The sequence below is a fragment of the Emydura macquarii genome, unplaced genomic scaffold (genome assembly GCF_026122565.2).
Source record: "Emydura macquarii macquarii isolate MOO-44397 ecotype Brisbane River unplaced genomic scaffold, CSIRO-AGI_Emac_v2 contig_1551, whole genome shotgun sequence".
NCBI lineage: Eukaryota > Metazoa > Chordata > Testudines > Chelidae > Emydura > Emydura macquarii.
In genome coordinates this window covers 26,416,294-26,439,852 of record NW_027131688.1, presented here as the reverse complement: position 1 = coordinate 26,439,852, position 23,559 = coordinate 26,416,294, and the positions used below count along the sequence as shown (strand labels likewise).

General features: G+C 37.4%; 1 protein-coding gene across 1 annotated transcript in view; it reads left to right on the top strand.

The window, feature by feature from the left end:
- Window positions 1-1,147: 1,147 nt before the first annotated feature.
- The window catches only part of TUNAR (TCL1 upstream neural differentiation-associated RNA), a 40,356-nt gene continuing 17,944 nt past the window's right edge, over window positions 1,148-23,559 (top strand). Inside the window, exons 1-3 of the mRNA XM_067555173.1 lie at window positions 1,148-1,210; window positions 2,364-2,507; window positions 10,284-10,575. The gene's annotated coding sequence lies outside the window, so the exon portion shown is untranslated. The remainder of the gene's footprint in view (window positions 1,211-2,363; window positions 2,508-10,283; window positions 10,576-23,559) is intronic.

The following is a 23,559-nucleotide window of genomic DNA, read 5'->3' as shown; positions in this document are numbered from 1 at the left end:
GCCCCATAGTTAATTTTGTTCTGATAGTTATGAGCACCTGTTATCAGATGTTTATAAAGAAGTGTTTCCTCAGACATAATTCTAGTGCCATTATTTTGACACTATACGTAGATTTAGGAATGCATGTTAGCTGGAGCGCAAATTAAGAATTCAAACCTCCGAGATGCTGTGCACCCTGGACTCTCATTGTCTTTGGTGAGAGTTGAAAGTGTGCAGCACCTTGCTGGATCTGGTTCATATACTGCCGACCTTATAGGAAATCATGCAAGTGTATATTAGATCCATTCAAACCTTTCTATACTGTAGACTTATGAAATGACACAATGTCCTTTATATTGCAATGTTGTGACCAAACTCCCATTGACTTTGATAGGAACGGGATCAAACCCAGTACATTATATAAAGCCTGAATTTTCCTTGCCTCTTTCTACCTATGGTATTTGCAACAAGAGCAAAGCTGATAATTTAATAGAATTCTTTGCACCCTGCTTATAATGCTAGAATTAATTGAGTAAATACACGTACAATATTACTTTGGCAGAAGAGCCTGACAGATCTAACAGATTTTTACTTTGTAAGACAGATTTTGCTGTATTTGTGCTTTTTTTATCGCCCCCTGAGGAGTATTAATTCAAAGCAATCACAAGACACCCATTCTTGCCTGCTGCTTCTTGGGCTGCTACTTGTATCTTCTTCATTCCTTACTGCTTATCTAGCCATTTGAATCATTTATTTTTAACCCAGGATCTACCTTCTCCTAAAATGATAACTATTTCATTTGGGAACAGCTAAACATGTAAAAGCATTTTCATTTCTGTAGCACTCACTTTCATGTACTCTTTTTTTTCTATTCAAATCAAGAAGGCAGAGTGCTGTAGAAATAGCAAAGCCTGTACTACATCCAGTTTTGAGGTATTTTTAAAATATAATTTTGAAAAAAGAAGAGACAAACTGCACCTGAACCTAATGACAATGTACGTATTTCATCTTGGTTACTTGAGCAATCTCCAGAAGCTTGAATGGATTACAATAATATTCTAACAAGGCTGCTGGCATCGTCAACAGCTTTCATCTATGGAGGAAGATAAGAAATGGAAGAATGTAATTATTTCCATGTAAGCTAAATTCAAGTGGCTGACTGCCATGAGAGGGAAAGCCCTGAAAACTTTGCTGGCTTAAACTTTTTAATCTCCTTATTAAAGACAAAAAGGTAAGTTTTACAGACTTCTATTGTAGGTGTGAGTTTGAGTGGAAAAATGTGTCTGATACTGAGGCAGATTGAGTATTATTTGAATGCTTAAATATGCAGCAGTACTTTACATGTTGTTGTCTGTTGGTCAAGATATAAATCCACTACCTATAGGCTGTAAAATTTCTTTTGCTATATTATTATCTTCCATATCCAAGAATATGGGGAAAAAACCCTAACTAATAAAGCTATTAAAGACCTGCATGATTTTGTATATTATAACAAGAATAGCAGTACCTTAAGTAGTTTTAGCTAGTGAACAACCTGTGCCTAAATCTTTCTTTCATCACATATCTGCTTGTAGCTGTTTACCAACCAGTTTGTTACGCTGATTAAAACAATATTAATACATTTGATAGAACTAATAACCTATGTAGGTGTGGCTTTCTGTTAAACCTTTCCTTCAGATGCTTTTGATTGAATAGCTCTTCTGAGTAAACTGTTCTCTAAACTGAACTTCCTTGTCTCTTCTGCATCTTGTATCCTGTTTCAGCTTGTAGAAATACTGTAGTAAACAAGGGGTTTCCAAGCCCTTTGTGGGGAATGTAACCAAGAAAGATACTTCTTTTTTCTTCTTGTTGAAAGGCCAGCTCTTTAAATATTGTCACAGAAGCTCTTCTAAAGGTGGGGCATACAGTTTCTTGAGCTTTAACAGAAAAGATATGTTTCCTATGTTTAAAAATATCTCTCTTTGCCTACAAATCAATTGCTTGGCAAGTTTGCTCTTAATTAACATGGTTACCCTGGCATCTGAGAAGATTTGCTAGCTTTTAAAGCAATTATTGTTCTTGATGGGGAATGACTTAAGATGGATTTTTTTTTTTACAGGAGGGTCTATTAAACAAGGCAGTATTGGGTTGCATTATTAATATTCATACTTTTAAAAAGGGAATAATTATGCTTGTTTTCAGAAAGCAATTAATTTAAACTGTGTTTTCTAATTTGGCTATGATAACTAAAACCAAGCATGCTGGCAGAGAACACTTATAAATAAAAATCTATGAATAATTAGATGTGTAATTGACAGAAAACAGGACTATTATCACTTTCTCCCTTGTATAATAATTTAGCATAAGAACATGAGAAGCACCTCTCATTAAAATCTTAATTGCAGATCAATCCATGAAAGTGACTGAGATATTAAAACAGAAAGGATTTAAGATGTGCATACACTGTGGTTAAATAATTAAAGAGAGAAAGGCATTAAAGGACTGAGACTGAAAAGAAAGGGAGGCAAAAGAGAATATTCAGAAAATAGGTATGTATTTTTTCTTCTTTCTTGTCCTTTTAAAAAACAAAGGAAACCATTAAGTATCATGGGAATGGTTTTTGTTTATTTGTTTGTTATGGGTCACTGTGATTCCATGCTCATTATTCTGAAAATTAGCATGGTTTCAGGAAGAGACCAACAAAGGACTTCAAGTCAATTTTCACAATAACTCAGGTGCATTTGCTGTACAGTTTAGGGATGGAGGATTTGTTGTGAATGACTTCCAGCAGAGGAGTGTTCATAACAGTGTCTCCGCTACTGGCAGAAAATTCTGCAGGCATTAATTCCATGATGAGCACGGCTTTTATAAAGCAAATGAAACAGAGTAGAGCTGTGGTTTTGTTTTGTTTTGTTTTGTTTTAAGTCTTGAAAATGGAATTTTGGAAAGGAATAGGACTTTTAATAGCAATGATGAGAACAGATACTTTTAAAAAATTGTCTTATATTGAATATCTCAAAATGCACTTTTTGTCTAGTACCAGTTCCTGCAATACACTTATGCCTTTATTCAAAATGTTTAGTAATCTTTGAGTACTTTGGCTAACATAAGGTATTCAGCCCTGCAAAGAATTTATAAAACAGCAACAAAAGTACTAATATTGAAGTCCCGGTTTATCAATGAATATTCCACTTCAGTGAATTATATGAATATATAATTTTCTTTTACTTATCCCAATACTTGGAAGTTATCCCAGTGAAGGAAATTCCCTTTCTTTTTTAAGACTGCTATTGCTTATAAATAAAGATGGAAAAGAGACAGTTTTTGCCCATCTGTTGTTAAGCAGTAATGCCATTTAATACACACCAGAGAGTGTAACTAATCTTTAATAGGACTAATTTAGCTGATGCCTGTCTAATCCTTCTTTCAAATACTGTAATGTTTTTTGCCCAGTGGGTATATTGCCAGGTCAGAAATAATGTGCATATTTGTTCAGCGGCAATAACTGTTGCTCTGCTTAGCTTACTTGAGAGCTTTTCTTTACCTAGTGTGAATATGCTTCTGTATAAAAGGATTTCAGTTAGAGAAGCACCCTGAGATTCAGTGAATTCATGCATTGCATGTCCTGTCCTATTACACAGCTGTACAGTAAGATTGCTATTTTTTCTGATGAGCTTCAGATACAAATAGAGAATACATTATTGCATCTCTTAGGCCACTCAAGTAATGATATCTTAAACTCCTATGGTGTTTGTACCAGTTTATGTAAGCAATATGAAATACATTATCCTGTCTTTCTTCATTTGATGTAATAGGCCAACCAGTTTGTTATGAAAAAGAATACAACTAATAACAGAGGGCCCAATCTGCTTCCCATAGAAGTCAAATAGAAGCAATATCAGACCTCCATTTTGATGCAGAATTTTGATTCAGTATTGCTGACTTAGAAAGACAAATTTCTTCTTTCACTTGTTATAATAAATTGCATTTTAGCACAAGTTGTCACTTTTAAATCTGTAGAAATTGAGGCATTAACAGTATTCCACTGATGTGTTTTGGAAATGTTTTTCAAACAAGGATTTCCTTTTCAAAGGAAAAACATTTAGTGTATGTATTTACTGCATGCGATGTGACTATACCATTATTTACATATTCTGATATCTGTGTGCTGGGTTATAGTTCCTGCATATAATGATAAATTCTGCTCTTAGTTACACCAGTGGAAATCTGGAGTAACTTCTTTAAAGTAATGGGAAAAGTATGCTTTTATACTGGTTTTGAGAGCAGAATCTAGTTCAAAGAAGCCTGGTTCTTCTTCCATTTATTCTGGTGTAAATCAGGAATGAGTTCACCAAAGCCAATGGAGTTACACCAGTGTAAAGTCAATGTAAATAAGATTAGAATCAGACCCATTACAACTATATTTTAGATTAAAGTGCCAAAGGTAAAAGTAAGCCCATCAATTAACAGTCATGAACTGGAGACTTTTTTAAATCTTTCATCATACAAGTTACTTTTCAAGTTCCAGTGCAATAGCATTTATTTAAAGGAAACAAGAGCGTGGATCTAACGGTAGGCATGGAAACTACAACCAATTTATAATGCTTTGCATTTTACCAGTCTGATCCTCCTCTGACTTGCACCTGTTTCACCTTGACGTAACTACATTACTCTTGTGCACGGGCTTAAGTGAAAGAAGAATCTAACCTGTACCATATGGAACTACAATAATAATGTGATAACTTATTTGTAATATTATTTGCTTTGTAAAAATCTTTTATTATGTTTTGTTATATTTAAAGGTATAGTGTAATTGAACACACATTCAAAACAAAGTCAATTATTCTTTAGATTGTTGTGAAAACAATGTATTGCACAGGTAGATATGACCACACATGTATATTTTAAATATATTTTAAAGATTTTTTAAAAAAATACTAACTTTGTACTTTTTCACATGGTTAGAGATTTTTCTTTTAATTGCTGACTGGGATGTGGAAATGAAGTCACTGAAACTCAAATTCCCATGCATGTCTAATGCGGTATTTAAACTAAAAGGCAAAAAAATAACTTGGTTGGTTTTACTGCAAAAGACTGAATAGTAATAGAGATATGGGATATTGAAAGGTCAAAGCTAGAAACATTTCCAGACCACCTCTTCTGATGTATGGATTTTTTTTTTCACATACTCTTAGTTACAATTCAATATGTATTGTAAGTTGTACATATTATTTAATACCTAATTATTTCCATGCTCCCCACACATCTTTTCAAATATTCTACAGATGATATTGTCCTCAAACAGGAAATTCAGGGAGTGAGAAGTAACTATTTCAGCAAGACTGAAATTTACAGGTGGTGAAGTAATGGTCCCTTTAATGTATTTAAATTTGACAATAGTTAGAATGAAGGTTGATCTTTTGATTTTCTAGGAACTGCTGCTAGGGTCAAGCAAGAATGTGGCAGGGACAGGGATGGAATTGGAGGAGGGGCTAGGAGCTGCTAAACTCAGCTTGCTCCTGTCACTTGAATCATACCATATATGGGTGCCACTGATGTGCTGCTTGGAGGAAATCCAAAGTGAAATTGTACCTCTCTGTGGTTGGGGCCCAGTGATAATTGTTTGACCAAAAGTAAGGAGTGGTAATGATGGTATTGAAAGGACAGAAAGTGGAGGGAAGATAAACGAAAAGAAAGTGGAATAGGAAATAGTGTATACATTACCAGGGCTTCTCAATGCATAATAATACCGAGCACTTGTATCGCGTGAAATTCAGGACTTATGCAGCACTCTTTTGAGGGCTGAAGTGGAACTTAAGTGGTTGTGCTGGCTCTTTGCATGAGGTTAAATTTTATCTGTAGTACATTTGCATTTTCTAAATGTGATACAAACATTAACACCTCAAAATCTACCTCTTTTCTTATCTCACTGCGGTTTTTTCTAATAATCTGAAGTCTCTCTATTCTTCTGTGCCCAAAAGTTTGCTTTCAAATTGGAATCACCATTTGTTGCCTTGTTTCTTTTTATAGTTGTTTCATTTTATTGGTTTGTCCTTCTGTTCTCCTTCCTTGGAACTTTTGATGAAATTTGCCCCTGTGCAGAGAGCTAACATAAATTCCACTTGAACCCAGCTTCCTATAAAAAAGAATAGATTTCACTGTATAGAAATAAAATACAATGTAAGATATATTAAAATACCAACAGCATATTGCCATTCTTCCCAAAGAGCTTACTGTCTGCAGTAAAAACAGATAAATACCATAATGTAACTGGGTAACAAATGTCTGATGATACAATAATGATTAATAATAACTAATAGCTATTATGAAGAGCTATTATATCATCTGTATATTTTGAGTTACTTTTATGCAAGCTCAATGATTTATATATATGAAGTAGTCAGGGAGACCTCCCCAGCTGTGTCTGTTCCCTGGGTTGAAATCTTTAGGAATTTCCCAGACCCCGAGCACATGTTTTTTCCTCCTCCCTACATATTTTTATATTTTTCAGCCTGACAATGTACTGTTTACCTGGTTTGCAGTTTTGAGACCTTGGTGTGAGCTCCTCTATGGAATATCATAAATCATTGTACAAGCTCAGAGTAAAGATCAGTTTCCTTTTTTTCTCTCACACTCTGCCATCGCTTCTCCATCTACTCCTTTTCTTTCTTCTGTATAAACTTCCAGTTTCCAGAAAAGAAAGTGGCATGCTAGACCTTTAGGCAGTAGATGGAGAACCACTGTCCTATAGCACTGTAGTACTTTCATTCTTGTGAGTACATATATCAAGGGGGTAAAGGCAATGGAGCAATTTAAGAACGTACGGATGTTTTTGAGAAGGTTAACGAATTATTTGCATCAATCATCACCACAGAAGATCTGTGCTGGCAGACTTAATCTTATTTGGTAATGAAGATGAGGTATGATCAGAAATTGAGATGTCAAAAGAAGAGGTGCCAAGACAAATGAATAATGAATAATTAATTATATAAATCAGTGGCCCTTAGGTGGAACACTGTGCTCAGCTCTGGTTACCCCATTTCAAAAGCTGAAACAACGGGGGTTTGAGACAGGCAGAGAGAATGCTAAGAGGGATGGAAAAGACTGGGACTATTTGCCTTAGAGAGGAGATGAATATGAGGGAATAATATAGAAGAATGCAAAATAATGAATGGTAGAGAAAAGGGAGATCGGGATCTTCTATTCACCGTTTCTCTTATCACAAGAACCAGGGGACATTCAATGAAGTCAATAGATAGCTCACAACTAATAAAGGAAATGCTTTTTCACACAATGCACAATTGGAAAATGGAACTTTCCACAGGAGAACATTGAGATCAAGAGCAGAGAGATTCAAAATAGGGTTAGACATTGATTTGGATAAAATGAATATCCAGAACTATAAAGTAGATGTTAAAAATGAACAGGAGCTTTGGAAGAGATGTAAACCCTCATGCTTCAGGCCTTAAACTAACCTGAAAGGTTAGAAGGAAACCTTTTCCTGGGGGCAAGTTATCCCGTAACTGCTTAGTGCAGGGTTTCTTGTATCTACCTCTGAACCATCTTGTACTTTCCATTGATGGCGATGGGATAGTGGACTAAATGGACCACGTGTTCAACCAGAATTACAATTACTGTATTTGTTTATGTTGCACAGGGAAAGAATAAATGAATGTCAGGAACAATGCTCCTGAATATAGAGAGGAAAGCAAAGGCTTTGAAATAAGTCAATAGCTGGGTGTGATATTTGGTTTTGAATTTACTGATGAAAAATACAGGAAGTATGCTCATATTAACAGACAAATTGGAGGAAACCAACTGAATGAATTCCATGGCCTGTGTTATACAGATGGTCAGATGAGATGATCTAGTGGTTCCCTCTGGCTTTACAATCTATGAATATACACCAGGCCTCTTGTTCTATGAAGAAAAAACTAGACCTATACAGTGAAACAAAGCTCTTGGAGTAATACAACAAGGCCAGCATAATAAAGGGGCTGCCTCTCCCAGTCCACTGGCACAAATCTCACTCTTCTTCACAGCAGCATGGCCTTGTCCTCTCTCCACCAAGCAGTCAGCCATTTATGCAGCACAAAACAGGGTATATGTGAGCTTTTCAGAAGACAGTTTTATGAGTCCATTTAGGTGGCTGCATATTCACATCGTATTTAAGGCCTTGCTCTTCCTAAGTCTGTCACTTTAACTGTAATAAACAGCTGATCTAGTTGGTATCTTTGATGACCATTACATGAAACACATGTTGTTTAGGATTTAAGGGGGCTTATAATGCTTGTAAGAGTGGGCCAAATCATGAGGCCATTTGGGGTTTCTCAGTCCTTACTCAGACAATGGAACTTTACCTAAGTAAGGCATGAGCAAACTCCATTGGCTGAATAAGGACTTCGGGATTTATCCAACGTGACCGTTCAACATATTTGTTTGTAGCCATTTTTTAATCACTGCATGGTTCTTCTTTGGTCTCTGTGGCCCTAATCCAAAAGTCATTGAAGTCAGCGGAAAGACTCCCATGATTTCAATGGGTTCTAACCAGGCCCTGTCTAGCTGCCTCTGATGATTTGTGTAGTACTTGATGTCCCTTCTATTTCATAGTGTTCAGTCTCATGCAGAATTGTGGTCTTCCTTATTAAGGACCCAATCCTGCAGCTACATTGGAAACAATGGTAATTATTCAAAAGGAGCAGCTGCTGGAATGACCCCTAAATGGCAACTTTCTATAGCTAGTCACTGAATTATCCAGTGCTGCTTGCTTAATGCTAAAAAATTATTGGAAAAGCATTTGTGCTCTTTTAAAAACTACAAATGAGTTAGCTCCTGAAGTTTTGATCAAATTAATCAAAAGATCGAATAAATCAATGACGGAATTAAGTTGGATAGCTCTGTAATGCAGACTGTTGGAAATACATCCAGAGAACTGTTTTAGACTGCAAACTCTATCTTAATTAACAAGCTCTTCTGGTCAAGGAATATGTCTTGCTCTGTGTTTGTGAAGAGTGGTATAAATGTGCCATAAAATACCTGTGATTGGAAGTTACAATATTGTCCAATGAATGTGATTGCAAGAGCATAACCTCAGAAGTCACTGCTTGGTGGATGGTCAATATAGTGTATTTAAAACCTGCATGCAACTATACTTATGGAAGTTGTTCATTGCTTTAACTAAATCTTTTGCAACATGCAGATAGAGCCAGAGGGTTAATTCAGCTTTGCTTTTCAGTGGGGTGCTGTAATTTAGATTCTCCTTCATCCCTCCCACCACAGTTCATCCCTCTCTCCCTCTGACTGGATGGGTTTGCCAGCCCTCCTGGCCTGGAGTGCCCCTGTCCAGTGCAGCCTCCGCTTGGGGTTGTAGAGACAGAGGAATCCCATTTGCAGCAGCAGCGCTGTCAGCATGAAGCAGGGCTATTCAGCTGAGTCCTGTCAGTGCAGCATGAAAGGGAGGAGGGCAACCCACATCCTCTTCCCCCTGCATTAATGTGGGCTTTTTCCTTTCCAGTGCAAAAATTTGCCAAGGTTTCCTGTAGGGCAACTGAACATACAAGTGCAGAGAGGTGCAGGTGGGAGGCGACCATCTCCTCTGAATCTTCCTCTTCTCAGGGCTGCTACCGCTGAGGCTCTGGTAAAGGCGTCAATGTGACTCCCCAGAGTTAGTTGCTCAGCAACAAGAATCAATTAATATGCTTTGCAGAAAGTGCAGGGGAAGCCCAAGCTGCTGCCAACGAGAAGGTGGGAGCCTCAGGGTGACACGGGATCCCACTCAAGTCCCCCACCCCAACCTCCCTAAGCCATTGTCCTTTTTCCCTTCTCCTTTCCCTACAGTGTTTTAGTGTATGCATGCCCATTGCACTTCAGGCAAGATATCTCCTAAATTCTCCTCATCTTTAGGGGCTTTGCTTTTATACTTACTGTATTGACTATTATTTTTTTACTTTTTGCCGAGGATTCTCCAAAGCTAATCCAGAATTTCTAATGTCCATGCTAGCTGGGAAATAAAAGTGATGGTTGATGTCTTAGTAAGACGGTTTCAAAGATTTCTTAAGCTTACAAGGGTTGTTTAGTAGTGCAGCAATAATGAAAATGCACCATATGGGAATGAGGAAAGTTCTGTTTGGTTTGGTTTATTACACGATAACCAGTTCTCCCTACATAATGAGATCAAATAGATTGTATTGCTTACTGTGAAATATATGTAGAAAGGGAGAATACATTTTTTTTTTTTGATTTGCACAGTAATTTCAGGGCTTCAGTAAGGTGTTTTTCTTTCTTTCCCTCCCCACTCCCCTTTTTTTCTTTGATTTTCTTTGGAGTCCCTCTGACGCCACGTATCTGGGAATGGAGAACTTCTCAGAGCTGATTGGAAATGGCATGGCTGAGCTGAAACTTAACTGGAGGAAATATATCTCCTGAAGAAGAAAATATAATGCACTTTAAGGATCTGACTTCTGGTGAAAAATTCAAGCCTAGAGAAACCTTGTCTGCTTTATTAGGAAGAATGGGTTGGACAATCTTCTTCAATTCCAAGGGATATCGGAGCGTCATGCTGAGCTTAATCTCTGCAGCATGCTTTGTGCTTCTCTTCTCCTCCTGATGCACTACATGGTAAGGCCTTTTCCTTCCTTGCCAGTAATACACTTGGTGTGCTGAGAATTAAAAATAAATAAAAATAAAAAAGCAATGAAAGGAATGTTTCATAACCTGGTTGTATTTAGGAATAGGTATTCTGATTATTATTGCACTTCTCACTGAGAGTTTCTTTCTTATGTCCAAGGGTGTGTGTTGTCAATTGTGCTTTGAGATGAGCTTCGGGAGATTTATTTGTTTGTAAAAATTTCCAAACAAAAGTTGCTGTTTAAGAGTCTTCCTTGATATTCTCCCAGGGGGGCGTGGAAAGGGGAGTGTTTGTGCAGGGTCAAATGTGCCATACCTTTCTTGTACTTCAGTTGTGTGTGGGACCGTACAGTACTGACAGCTAGAAGACAAAAACAGGAGGTTAAAAAACAAAACAAAAACACAAGTATTAGTTAAGTAAATTAATGCTACAGTAGGGTTTTCAAACAATTTTTTTTTTAATGCAAGACTGTAGAGATGATAGATTTTCCTCATTTTGTTCCCTGTGGGCAAAAAAATGTAAAGTGCATAAATGTGCATACACCGACACTGGGATTAATATGTGGGGGATGTGGAAATGCATTGTTTTTAAACATTTCAGAAGGTCAGAAATAACCTGCTTGACTAGTCCTATAAAGTTACTGTTGAAAAATTAATTCATAGAAAAGCTCTATGTGCAAATCGTGTCATAGCATTATATTTGTCATATGTTAACGGGATTGCTGAGGCTGATTGTAAATGGGTACATTACTTCTTTTGTGGCTGTTCTGAGGCTTTGTTCATCTACGGTTGTAAAGAGCTTTGAGATCCTTAGATGGAAGGTGCTAGAGAACTGCATGGTGGTGCTACTAATCAGCTATTTGACCTGCTAACAGTGTTACATTCAGGGAATCACCAAGCAGAGCAGAAATCACAATCACTGGGAAGGAAGTGAGTTCAGTTCTTCACAAAATACAATTCCCTTGGATCTTCGTTGTGAAAATCAGGACAAGATTAAGAAATGAAAGTACTCAGGGGCATGTTATTTCCTTGAAGGATGTTGTGTGAGTAAGGAACATGCTCAGTCCTTCTCTACCGTGGTTGGCCACCGAGGTTTGGGAAAGACGGCGTGACTACATCTTGAGGCGTGAACTGTAATAAGGACCTCATGCTGCTCTCATTTAAATCAATGGCAAAAAGACCCTTGATTTCAGTGGGAGCAGGATCGGATCATTAGTGGATGTGTTTGGCAGATTTCATGTGATTTAAGAATATAGACTGGAATGGAGAGTGATGATTTCCTAGCACCAGCTCTAGAAGTCAGAAAAGCTCCAAAGAGCCAGGCCAGGCCAGATTGGACATTAGGCCAGGGGATGCCAGGGTAGTTATGAACAAGGCTCAAAACTTAAAAATCTGACAGATCTGTCAAGTCTCACCAATACAGAGGAAGGCTCCCTTCTACATTCTAGGTCAAACTTTAAGGAAGATCTGGACACACCTCACTCTTTTTTACTATGAAGAACTTACAAGGTAAGTTTTAGAGTGACCCTGCAAATATCATTCATTCCAAATATCACAGCTGGAGGCAGCCCAGATCATAAAACCATATTCCTGAAGTCTGACAGTGTTCAGGAGAACTTACATTGATTTCAGAGCAAGGATTGGGCCCAAAATATACACATACAATGAAGTAGCTTTTCATGTATTTTACAATTTAAAATGTACTGAGGATGCGTGGGGGGTCATAACAAAGAAATCATTTGAAACTGGAAAGATGCAACTGCTGTGCTCTGTCGTGCAATCCTCAGTTTTGCAAGAAGTTCTTATTTATGCAAGTAGTCTCACTAACTACTCATGTGAACAAAGGTTGCAGGATTAGACTCTAAATATGGGTCTAATCTTACAAATTCTTATTCATGTCAGCAATTCTTTTGTAATCAGTGGGACAACTTGTGAGTAAACGAGTAAAGATTTTGTAAGATTGACCTCTTTGATTGTCATGGCAACAAAATTATTAAGATTTGGGCATAATTTGTGTTTCAGTTCTTAACAAAGTCATTCTTTCTTTTGCCTATTTAAATTCTTCTCTACCATATAATTAGGACAAGTAAAACAAGTTAAGAATTGTTTTTTCGAAGATTTTCAACTCTCTTTATTCAATGAAGTATTGATCGTATTCTATAAATTTTACTTAATATTGGTCTAAAATTATGAGCAAAAGAGCTTTCTGATTTGAATCATTAACTATCTTATTTAGTGTTGTGACACTATTGAAAATATTAGTGGGGGTTATAATGGATTTCCATGGCAATTCATGAAGAAAAAGGGCATCTTTTAAAAGATTGTATTGAGATCTGTATAAGAGCATGGTACTATTAAACATGAGTAGGTTCTACATGTTTTCCACTAGGTTAAATGTATTAGTTTCTTATTTATGTTTAGTATGTAGTTATTCACTAGACCCTGGCATATATTTTATCTATATGGTATGGAAATATAACATTAATATTTGTACTGTAGTTGTATTCAGAATTCATATGTGCATTGACACACACATTAAACACAGCATATACTTTTCACATTTTATTTTATATGCTTGCAGGAGTATGTATTGTTAGTATAATGTATTATAAAACAAACTATTATTACTTGGTTGTAACTGGCAAGGAATAGGACATTTCCAGAATATAAGGAGTACCAAAAAAAGTTGGTATTAAATTATGGTGTAAAAATGAGAGAAAAAAATTAAATGTTAGACTATATGTGGACATCAACCTTTAAAATGTATTATAGATATATAAAATGTCAACATTTCATGGGAGATATTATTATTATTATTAATTATTTATTATTATGATGAATTCCTAAAATAATTATAATACATATAATTATCAAAGTTAGGTTTGATCATGTTGTCTTCGTAGTTGTAAGGGCACACTACTTTGACACAGAAGCTTTTGTACATAATACTGAAATCTTCATTGCCATTTTTTCTGTAGTTCTGATATTGGTTGATGTGTGTTACTGAGATTTAGAACACACTGTCTGCAATGCCATTTCATCCATTTACTTTAAGGCAGTTGCACAAGAGTTGTATTTATCTCATGGTTTTGCTGTATATTCTAAAGTTAATGAAATTTAGAATATTAAACAGTATGGGTCTGATTCTGCAAAGACACCTTCAAATAATCCCCATGCATGTGAATATTCCATGTGCTTCCGTGGGATTGAAATTAGGTTTGCAGAATTGGGCCCAGCATTAGTGTGACTGTGAGCACATATATTGGAACTATTTTGTATACTTACTGTACCTGTTATACTCAAGCGGTATATACTCAATAATACAACACATATATGATTTCTGTGTATGGAATGCCCTTCCCAGGCCAGTTCACCCACACAGTCTTCATTTAAGTCCCTCTCAAACCCACTTCTTCCACAAAGCCCACAAGAAATAATGAGTCTATAACTTACTTTGTCTGAACAGGAAAAAATATGTACACAGAGTTATCCGACCTCTGGATTAGAAAACTAATTTTCATCCCACAGTAAAATCTGATATTCTGACATTTGTCCCAGATTAAGACAAAACAGTTTTTGCAGGAAAGGACTGGCTTTAGTTTTTTGTATTATACAGCACTGAGTACATCATCTGCATTAAAGAAATATTAATGATACTGGATAGCAGTCAATATCCATTTTAGGTCTATGGGAGACATGCATTATTGTTACCATTCATTATTTTTATTATAGTAGTGCCTAGAAATGCCAATCAAGAGAAGAATCCTATTATGCTAGGAACTGTATAAACACACAGTAAGAAACAATCGCTACCCCAAAGAATTTATAGTCTTAAATAGACAAGACAAACAAAGTGTGAGCAAAAGGAAATATTATCACAAGACCCTCCTTCCTTTCATTAATTTTCCTCTCAATGATTTGCATTGAGACTTTTAGATTAATAATTTTAGTGGGTTTTTTAGGTAGCAATAAGGTGGAAGGGGGTTGCTGATATTTACTTTTAGTGTTGGACTAAATATGTCTCAGTTATTTTAGATATCTTTTAAAGTATTCCTTTAAATATAAATACTAATTCTGTAGTTGATTTACTCAATATGGGAGTTAGTTTCAGTAGAGAATTTGCAAATAGAAAAATCCTAACTGGGCTGTATCAGCATAGGATGTGGTGGGTGGGGAGAGGAGAAAAATCCGGTTGTGAAATGAAAAGACTGACCATTTATTATCTGGAATTTGCAGGACATTATTAATACAGTACTTGTGCACAAAATGGTGACACAGAGAATATGGCACATAACAGATGTTTTTAATAGTCCCACTGAGACTCCTCTATCCAGTGTAATTCTTCAGATATTTTTCTTTATCAAAAGGAAAAAAAATAAATGGTGCGACTAAAAACAACTTGATGGCAAAAATACATCAGAGGCTGAAAAAATTCTCTTTGTCACCTTAGTACCATACAATAGAAATATTTTATTTGTGGATGGAAAAGTTCTCTGTAAATATGTCAGAGTTTTGGAAATAATTCCACAGCAATATATCCCTGAAAACATAAAGGGATGTGTCTACTTGAGTGAATGGGGATACAGCTCCGTGTATGACTCAGCTACAGATGATGGAGAGTGTTATTCTTATCCATTTTAACTAGACATGAATGCATTAGAAGGGGGCAATTACTTTTAATTTAACACTTTAGCATCCCAAACCCTGACTGGGATGATTTAGTTGGGTTGGTCCTGCTTTGAGCAGTGGGTTGAACTAAATGACCTCCTGAGGTCCCTTCCAACCCTAATCTTCTATGAGTCTATGATAGCTGGAAACCACACCCATTGAATGCATGTGAATATTTTGTTCCTGAGAAGTAATAAGGAGAGGTATGGAAACATACACTGACATATCAATCACACTCTTGCCAATCCTAGGATGGGCTTCTGATTAGTTTACTGTGGAAGAGAATATAAAGGAATGTCTGAATCCAGAATGCTCCATTTAAGAGTCTGATAATATAGCAAAGCAGATATTTGATTATATAGAGAAGCAGATAGCTGTCACCTTGGGCCAGTCACTTAATATTGCCTCAGTTTCCCTATCTGTAAAATGGAGATAATACTTGCTATAATTACCATAATGGGTTGTAAAAGACCTGTCCATTTAAGTTGTAAAATGTTCAGAGGTCCTTGAAATGTAAGGTTATATAAAAGTACCAACATTCAGTCCAACTGTTGGAAATAGGACCAAACTTGAGCAGTTGAGGTACCAAATGGATTTTAAGTGGGAGAAGAATAAGAAATCTGAAGAACAACCAGACTATTGAGATAAATAATAAGACCTTATTTAACAACCTCAGAAGTTAAGAGGCCTGAAGGATAGTGGTGGGTCAGGTGACCTCCAGGTTTTAAAGAAAATAAAAGGTTGCAGAGAAGTTAAATGATGTATCGATTTTTGCCACAGAGCAGTATAGAGAAATACCTGTGCAAGGATGAGTCCTTAAAGACAAAGCACATAAATGAGTGTGTTATGAGAGTGGCCATACCAGCATGACATTTGTAAATGTAAATCATACCTCTGTAACTTGTTGCATGCCTAAATCAGTAAAGAAAATGACGTACTGTGCATTCTTAATACTTTTGAGGCTTTTAATCAGATTCAGCAATACCTTATTTCACATATAGTTCCATAAAAGTCAATGGGACTGTTTGTGGAGGAAAGTGCTACTAAACCAGAGTAAAAGTATCAGCAACTGTCCCGAATGAAGAACTTTATCAGGACCACGTTTGATGCTTAAAAACAAAGCCATGTTTAAGTTCTTGGAATGAAAATGTCAAGACATTGCATTTAAAAGTCATATACATGTATTTTTTTCATGTGTACCTATATCAAAAACCAGGTCAAGGATTTTGTTTACATTTTCAGAGTAACTCTGGCTGCAAAACCAAACATAGTTAATTTCCCTGAATTAGGAGATTATGAGAATATTTAAAAAAAATACTAAAAATAATTACTTTTAATGGAATACCCACCTTGAACTTAATTATACTGTTGCTTCCTAAAAACAAAGACATACTGTTCCCTATTCTCATATTGAAGATCATAACACTGATGTCCTTTCTATTTTGTTTCCATGCACCAATGTTTCAGAGGCTAGGACATGCCATCTTCAGGCTAGGCATTGCATCACAGTACACTATGGTTTCCTCTAGATGGATGCATTCTTTAAACACTGCAACATTTGACAGTGTACATTGTAACTGCTCCTTTGAAACCATTATGAAGTATTGTTACTTCAATACTTAATATGAAATTGTTAACAGCATCTTTGACATATGTTATAACACATGCTTCAGAGCACACAGGATATCTTGTCATTAGAAACACCCCATAGGATGCAATGTACTGACTTTGGAAAATAGCGTTAGTGACTTAATGCAGTTGAGCTTATGGAAGTAGCATTTGTCAGTCCTTTTAATTCTACTTCTGAGATCTCAAAAATCCTGTATCTGGCTATGTATTTTATCATTATTAGTTTCTTTTCCCAAAGGGTTCCCCCCCATAATCAATTTTGTAGTGCATTTGTTCATATAGTGGACCAAGTAAAGTCCTCATTGACTTCAGTGGTGTTGCACCTGTGCACAGAGAACAGCATATAGGCCAGTCTATTTAGTGTAAGATGATTGCTATTTGTTTTAACAATGAAAATATAGAAGTGGAGAAGTGTAATGAGCAGAGATGTCTTGAACACCTGTACTTGATTGATTCAGTTGGAGTGAAGCTCACATGGGTACAGAGAAACCATGCAAAGCCCCTGTCACTTAAGCCCTCTTGTGGGATTGTGTGGGAGGCAGGAGGGGTTTGTGTGTGTGCAAGGCAGACCAACCTGCATGTGAAGGTTTCCACATCCTGTGTGCCATGGTGGCAGTCTCCACGCTACTCTGAACTGGTACTATTAGCACAGACTGGGGAAGGTCCATAGGATCTGCTCTTCAGTAGTCCCAGTGGCCCCAATTCCCTGCATAGAGAGCTTGGTGGTGCAGCAACTGCAATTCTATCACTTAGTCATCTTTCCCATAGCCTTCTTCCCTCTGCTTATCTGTTATCTCTATTGGAGCTGAGGTGCTCAGCATTTCCGAAAATCAGGCTGTCAACCTCTGTGTGAGGTGATTTCCTCATCTATAAAATGGGGCTAATACATCTCATTGACATGTCCCAAACTGAGGCTTAGCCAGTTAATGCTCGTTGTAAAAAGCTGCTTAAATGCTAAGTAATATAATAAAGGGTCATCATCTGCTGGCTCTTTCTCCAGTAGGGGCTTGTTGTTTACTGGCATAGCTCGGTTGACTTCAGTGGAGTTATGCCAGCTTATACCAGCTGAGGATCTGGCCCTAAGTCCCTTAGTTTACCTATTGCAGATTGTGATTGGGTCCCTGGATGGGCCACACTGAGAATGCAAGAAATAGGGCAGACAATCCCCCAAATTGGTAGTTTATTCCATAATTGGATTCACCGAGCCAGTAACAAAAGAGTTTCTGTAGCACCACACTGGTTAAAGAGAAGCCAAACACAGTCCCCTTTAGGCATTCCAGCCCCAGACTCCCACCCAGACAACCAAGTCTAATATAGGGAGAGGTTATTGAAAATCCTATTCACCTTATTTAAAGCTCTACCAATCCCAAAGGATCAGACACTTACCCTCAGGTCAATTTGTGTCTCAGACCTTATGCAAATATCGCACTGTCAGCCAATCCTTAGTAAACTAACTAAAGATTTATTAATAAAAGAAAAGAAGAGAGATATTGAATGGTTAAGGAATCATATACATACAAGTGTACAATCATATACATACAATCATATACATACAAGATCAGGATCAAAGCAGTGATGTTATATCTGCTGGCTTGTAAAAGTCTCTCTGGAATCATCCCAAAAAGTAAGAGTCCAAATGCAGTTTAGATGTAAAGTCTGATAGAGTCTTTCCATGCATTTTCCATGGTATTCCAAATAACTATTTGGAAGATCTCAGTCCTATGGCTCATACTTCTCCTATTCAAAGTTCAGCAGACCAGAGATGAAAGGATCAGGCCCAAATTTTCACTTTTATAGTTCTCTAGCAGGCTGACAAGTCCCCACACAGAAATTGTCACAGCAGGGCTTTCCTCTGAGGAAAAATAGGCAATACAGATAGTATGTGGACATTTGCTTTGAAGTTAATTTTCTATTTCCTATGCATACACAGGTAATCTATAAAACAACGATAAAACAACAGCCAGTCATTCATTATAACTGAGATAGTTAAACTGAAGACAATGTAGATAAGATACTAGTTTCCTGCAATGTCTCACATCTTTGATCTTAAGTTTAACTGAACACAGTCACATGCATAATATAAGGCAATTAAGACATAAAAAGAATTTTAGTATCTAAAAGCTAATTTGGTTACATTGTTAACAAGATATAGGTAAACACAGACAAATACATTTAGCAACTATTCTTTCATTCTTATCAATACAAAGTGAATGACTTGGGGATCACTAGCCTATTTAACATTTCTTTGGGACCCATACATAAGTGGATTGTCTTGATTACAATTGCAATACCTTTTATTCGGTTGTTATGGATTAGCTGTTTTGCCAGCTGTTTTGCCAGTTAGCTGGTTTGCCAGCACCACACAGAAGCAATGCAAATAAGCAAGAATGCAATTGCTTTCACATAATATATAATAAAAACTGTATGTAGCTTTATGTTTGAGTTAGACTGTGCTATCAAAGGAAGCATGCTATTTTCTGCTATAGAAGAATGTTGTCAAAATAGCTTGTCCCTACAAATAACTGTCTATTTTTGTTCCTACCAAAAGATTTACCTAAAACATAAATCACACCATACAACTTAATACTCACTGTAATGCCTCAGGTTTGACGTAACATATCAAGCCACAGTGTGAAGGAACTTTCTAAGTAGGTTTCAACCATAATGTCTTTGATTTTCACTAGTTAGCATGTATCTCTAGCAGAGTCTAGCTGACTCACGCAGTTGAGCTTCATGTGGAGAACAAAGTAGATTGGGGGAAGGAATTCAATCTCCTTCCCTCTGGCTGTTGGCAGGAAGCCTATGGACTAGAACAATGGTTCTCAACCAGGGGCTCGTGTACCCCGAGGGGGGGGGGGGACACGCAGATGTCTTCCAGGGGGTACATCAGCTCATCTAGATATTTGCCTAGTTTTACAACAGGCTACATAAAACACACTAGCGAAGTCAGTACAAACTAAAATTTCATACGACTTGTTTATACTGCTCTATATACTAAACACTGAAATGTAAGAACAATATTTATATTCCAGTTGATTTATTTTATATTTGTGGTAAAAATGAGAAAGTCAGCAATTTTTCAGTAATAGTGTGCTGTGACACTTTTGTATTTTTATGTCTGATTTTGTAAGCAAGTAGTTTTTAAGTGAGGTGAAACTTGGGATACATAAGAGAAATCAGACTCCTGAAAGGGGCACAGTAGTCTACAAAAGGTTGAGAGCCACTGGACCAGAATACAGACTACTCCCTTTTCAGGTTCTATATGCAGGGATTTAAAACTGCTGTGTTGGATTTTGGTGGGAGTTGCACTGAGTGATAAGCGCAAGTATTAACACTGACTCAGTGATAGATCTGTGTCAAGTAAAAACTCAGGAGCTTCTGGTTTTGTGCTCAGCACACTGAACCACAGTTATTATTATTAATTTCTTGCATAACGGTAGCGCTGAGATGGGAGCCCCAGCATGGGAGGCGCTGTACAAACTGACTGGGAGAGAAAAAATTCTAAATCCAAATAACCCAATGAATAACCATAATTTTAAAAAAAGCAGGCAACAAGACAAGCAACAGCAGGATTCACTGGCCATGTTTTTTAACATTTCATAAGTATCATGTCCAGTCATTATCCTTAGCATGAATTACACATTGATTTTTTTTTTTTTTTTTGAAAATGTTTGTATCATTCATTCTTTGATGCCTCTCTCAGCATGTGTTTCCTGCTTTTTTGTGACTGATGTTCACTGTTGTCTCTGAGAGAATAGATGTAGTGGTTCTTTATCTGTAATCAGGAATGTAGGTGGAGGGATAGGGCTGGAGAAAGGCTCCATGCAGAAGCTCTTTGCTGAATCAGAGAGGGAGAGAAGGTAACTGAAGAAATATTACTTTTTTCTTTAAACTAAACTTATTTCTTTAGTTTTAGGGGGAAAAAAGGGACTCTTTCTCTGACCCTTGCTATTGTCACATGACAGTCTCCTTCTGTGCTGTCATACAAAATGAATCAATATTTGGGCCATTTCCATAGGACTAACAAGTTGAAGCTGAAAATTTTGGTGGCTATTTTTTTATTTAAAAATAAGTCATTTTTTGGTTTTTGGTGTAATCTCTGAGCTCCATGACTTCAATGAGTGAATGAGAACTTTGCCTCTGATTTCAGCAACAACTGGATCAGACTTCTGGTAGGTTCTGGTAGGTACAAGTGATCAGCACTAGAATGATGAGGCTGCATAAAACTTGCCAAAAAGAATATCTGTGGTATGTGGGTTTACAGCTTTTTTTTTTTTTTTTTCCTGAAGCTCCCTCCCTTTTCTGAATTTTTCAGAGCTTTATATGTTACACACTGAGGGCCTTAGTAAAGATTCAGGTGTCAAATGTATTTCAGTATATCAAGGACCTGATTAGCCATTTCTTGTATATGTCAGAATTCCCATTGATGGTAGTGCGTAATCAAGAAATGCTAGGCCGGTCTGGTCCATAAGTGTATACATGTGACATTCAATATGCTTCTTATCTTTTCTTCACTCACAAGGCTGGCTCTCAGTCACACACCTCCTTTGGGCACAATTCCACAATGGGAAGGAATTGATAAAGAGGCATTTCTCATTCTCCTGCGTGAAATGATGTATTTCTATATCTGTGCCAATTATAAACTGCAGATTGGGTCAGGAGTTATTCATAAGCAAACATATTTAGTAGGTTTCACTTGCATTATTTATTGTGTTGTTCAATTCTGAAAAAAAAAGTTGAGTAAAATTGTAAAATAAAATTTAAAAAATTGAAATTTTAAAAAATGAAGCTGAAACAGCTGTAAATCTTCCTTAGCTGGAGGATGAGATGCCCAGTGGGATTCTAGTCTTATGGTTTTGACATCTAAAAGAAATAGAAAAGTAAAAATTAATAATTACAAGTCAGGACAGTGAAAACAGAATGAAGGTAGCACACAGATATAGTGAAGAGGGTGTGGGGGCATGGCTTTTGACAGATGGCAACATGCCTTTCAGAAAGAGATGTTTATAGAGCACTTATTTCTGCAAATCTCTAATTTTCTTGATACTAATTTCTACCTAGCAGTAGTGAGGGAGAAGGAGCATATATTGTACCTGGTGAAAATCAGGTACTGGAATAAAATATCTGATACTTATGCACAGGATCCTCCCAGCGGTACCTATTCTGTGGAGAGGAGTGTTAGTAATTTGGGGGATTCATTTAAACAGATCATTTAATAATTAATATAATACCTAGCTCTTATATAACATTTTTCATCAGTAGATTTCAGTGCTTTCTCAGAATCATAATATGTTGCATTTCCATACTGACATAGATCAAAGGACCTCAATCAGCTTCACAAACATTAATGAGCCTCAATACCTGACAGAGAAATCCATGATAGACACGGGACTAGAAGCCAGTTCTGGTGGCTTCTAACTCTGTGCTTTAGCCACAAGACCATCTATGTGTATAATAAAGGCAAACATATATGCTTTTCAGCAATATTTTCTTGAGCCCCAGGGACTGTAGGGATAGTTAAGCCATGTCCAGAGAAGGGATAACTTCATCCGAGGGAGGAATGTCACCTAGCTTTAAAACAGAAATTTAAGAAGGATCATACAGGATCCTTACATACATCCATACAGCAGCACATCACTGAAAAAAGGTTTCTGACACTTGTAGTCTAGGCAATGAGGGTGTTTGAAGAAAATTTTGCCAGTGGGTCGTAATAAAAGGGGTGGTTCTTGGATCATTCCTGTATGGGTTTGGGTTTTACTGAAGATCTCTGAGAATTGAACATCCCAAAGCCTTCTCTTGGATTTTGTGGAGTCTTTTGGTATGAGATCCTGGTTAGGGGATGTGTAAGTGTCTAAAAGATCAGCCAAGGAAAGTGGCTTTTGGAAGTGGAAGCAAGTCACCTATACAGAGCTGTAGGTTCAGGCAGAGACCCATCATCATCTCTTCCTTTTGTTCCCATGGCACAATGAGCCATAAGAACACACATTGCCCACCCGTCCCAAGCTGAGCAGCCCTGTGGGTAAATGTCTCCACCTACTTTGGAGCTGATCTGGGAAAAAAAAGAGGTAAGCAAAAGAAGAACTGAGCAAAGAAGGAAGGAATTAGGGGGGTGGAAAGAAAAAGACCCCTTGAGCTTTGGAAGAAATGCTTTTTGGTGTCCTCTTTAGCAGACATCTCTTTCAGAGCGCTATAGCAGGGTGGCCAAACAGCGGCTCACGAGCCACATGCGGCTCTTTTACAAAGTGCGGCTCACAGAGGCCCCCCGTCAATCGCCGCCTATCAGACTGTGAGGGGTGGTGGTGGTGGAAGGACTCAGGATTTCTGCCCTGTGGTGGGGTGGTGGGGCTAGAGGCTTCTTCTCAGTGGGGAGGGGCATCGCACACCTGCTGGGGATAGGGCTTCAGCAGGCATGCCCCATGGGGCTAGAACCCCAAGACCCCCCTTCCCACAGGGCAGAAGCCCTAGCCCAAACACCCCACTGCAGGGCTGAAGCCCTGAGCTCCGGCAGGTGCGCCCTTGCTCTCAAACTTCTGAAGATTGTTATATGCGACTCGGAGGGTCAGTAAGTTTGGCCACACCTGAGTCAAGCACACCATTGGCACAACCTTGCCTTTCTGTAAATCAGAGCTGTTTTTCTACCAGTGTAGCTGAAGGCTGGGAGAAAGGACTAATCAGAAT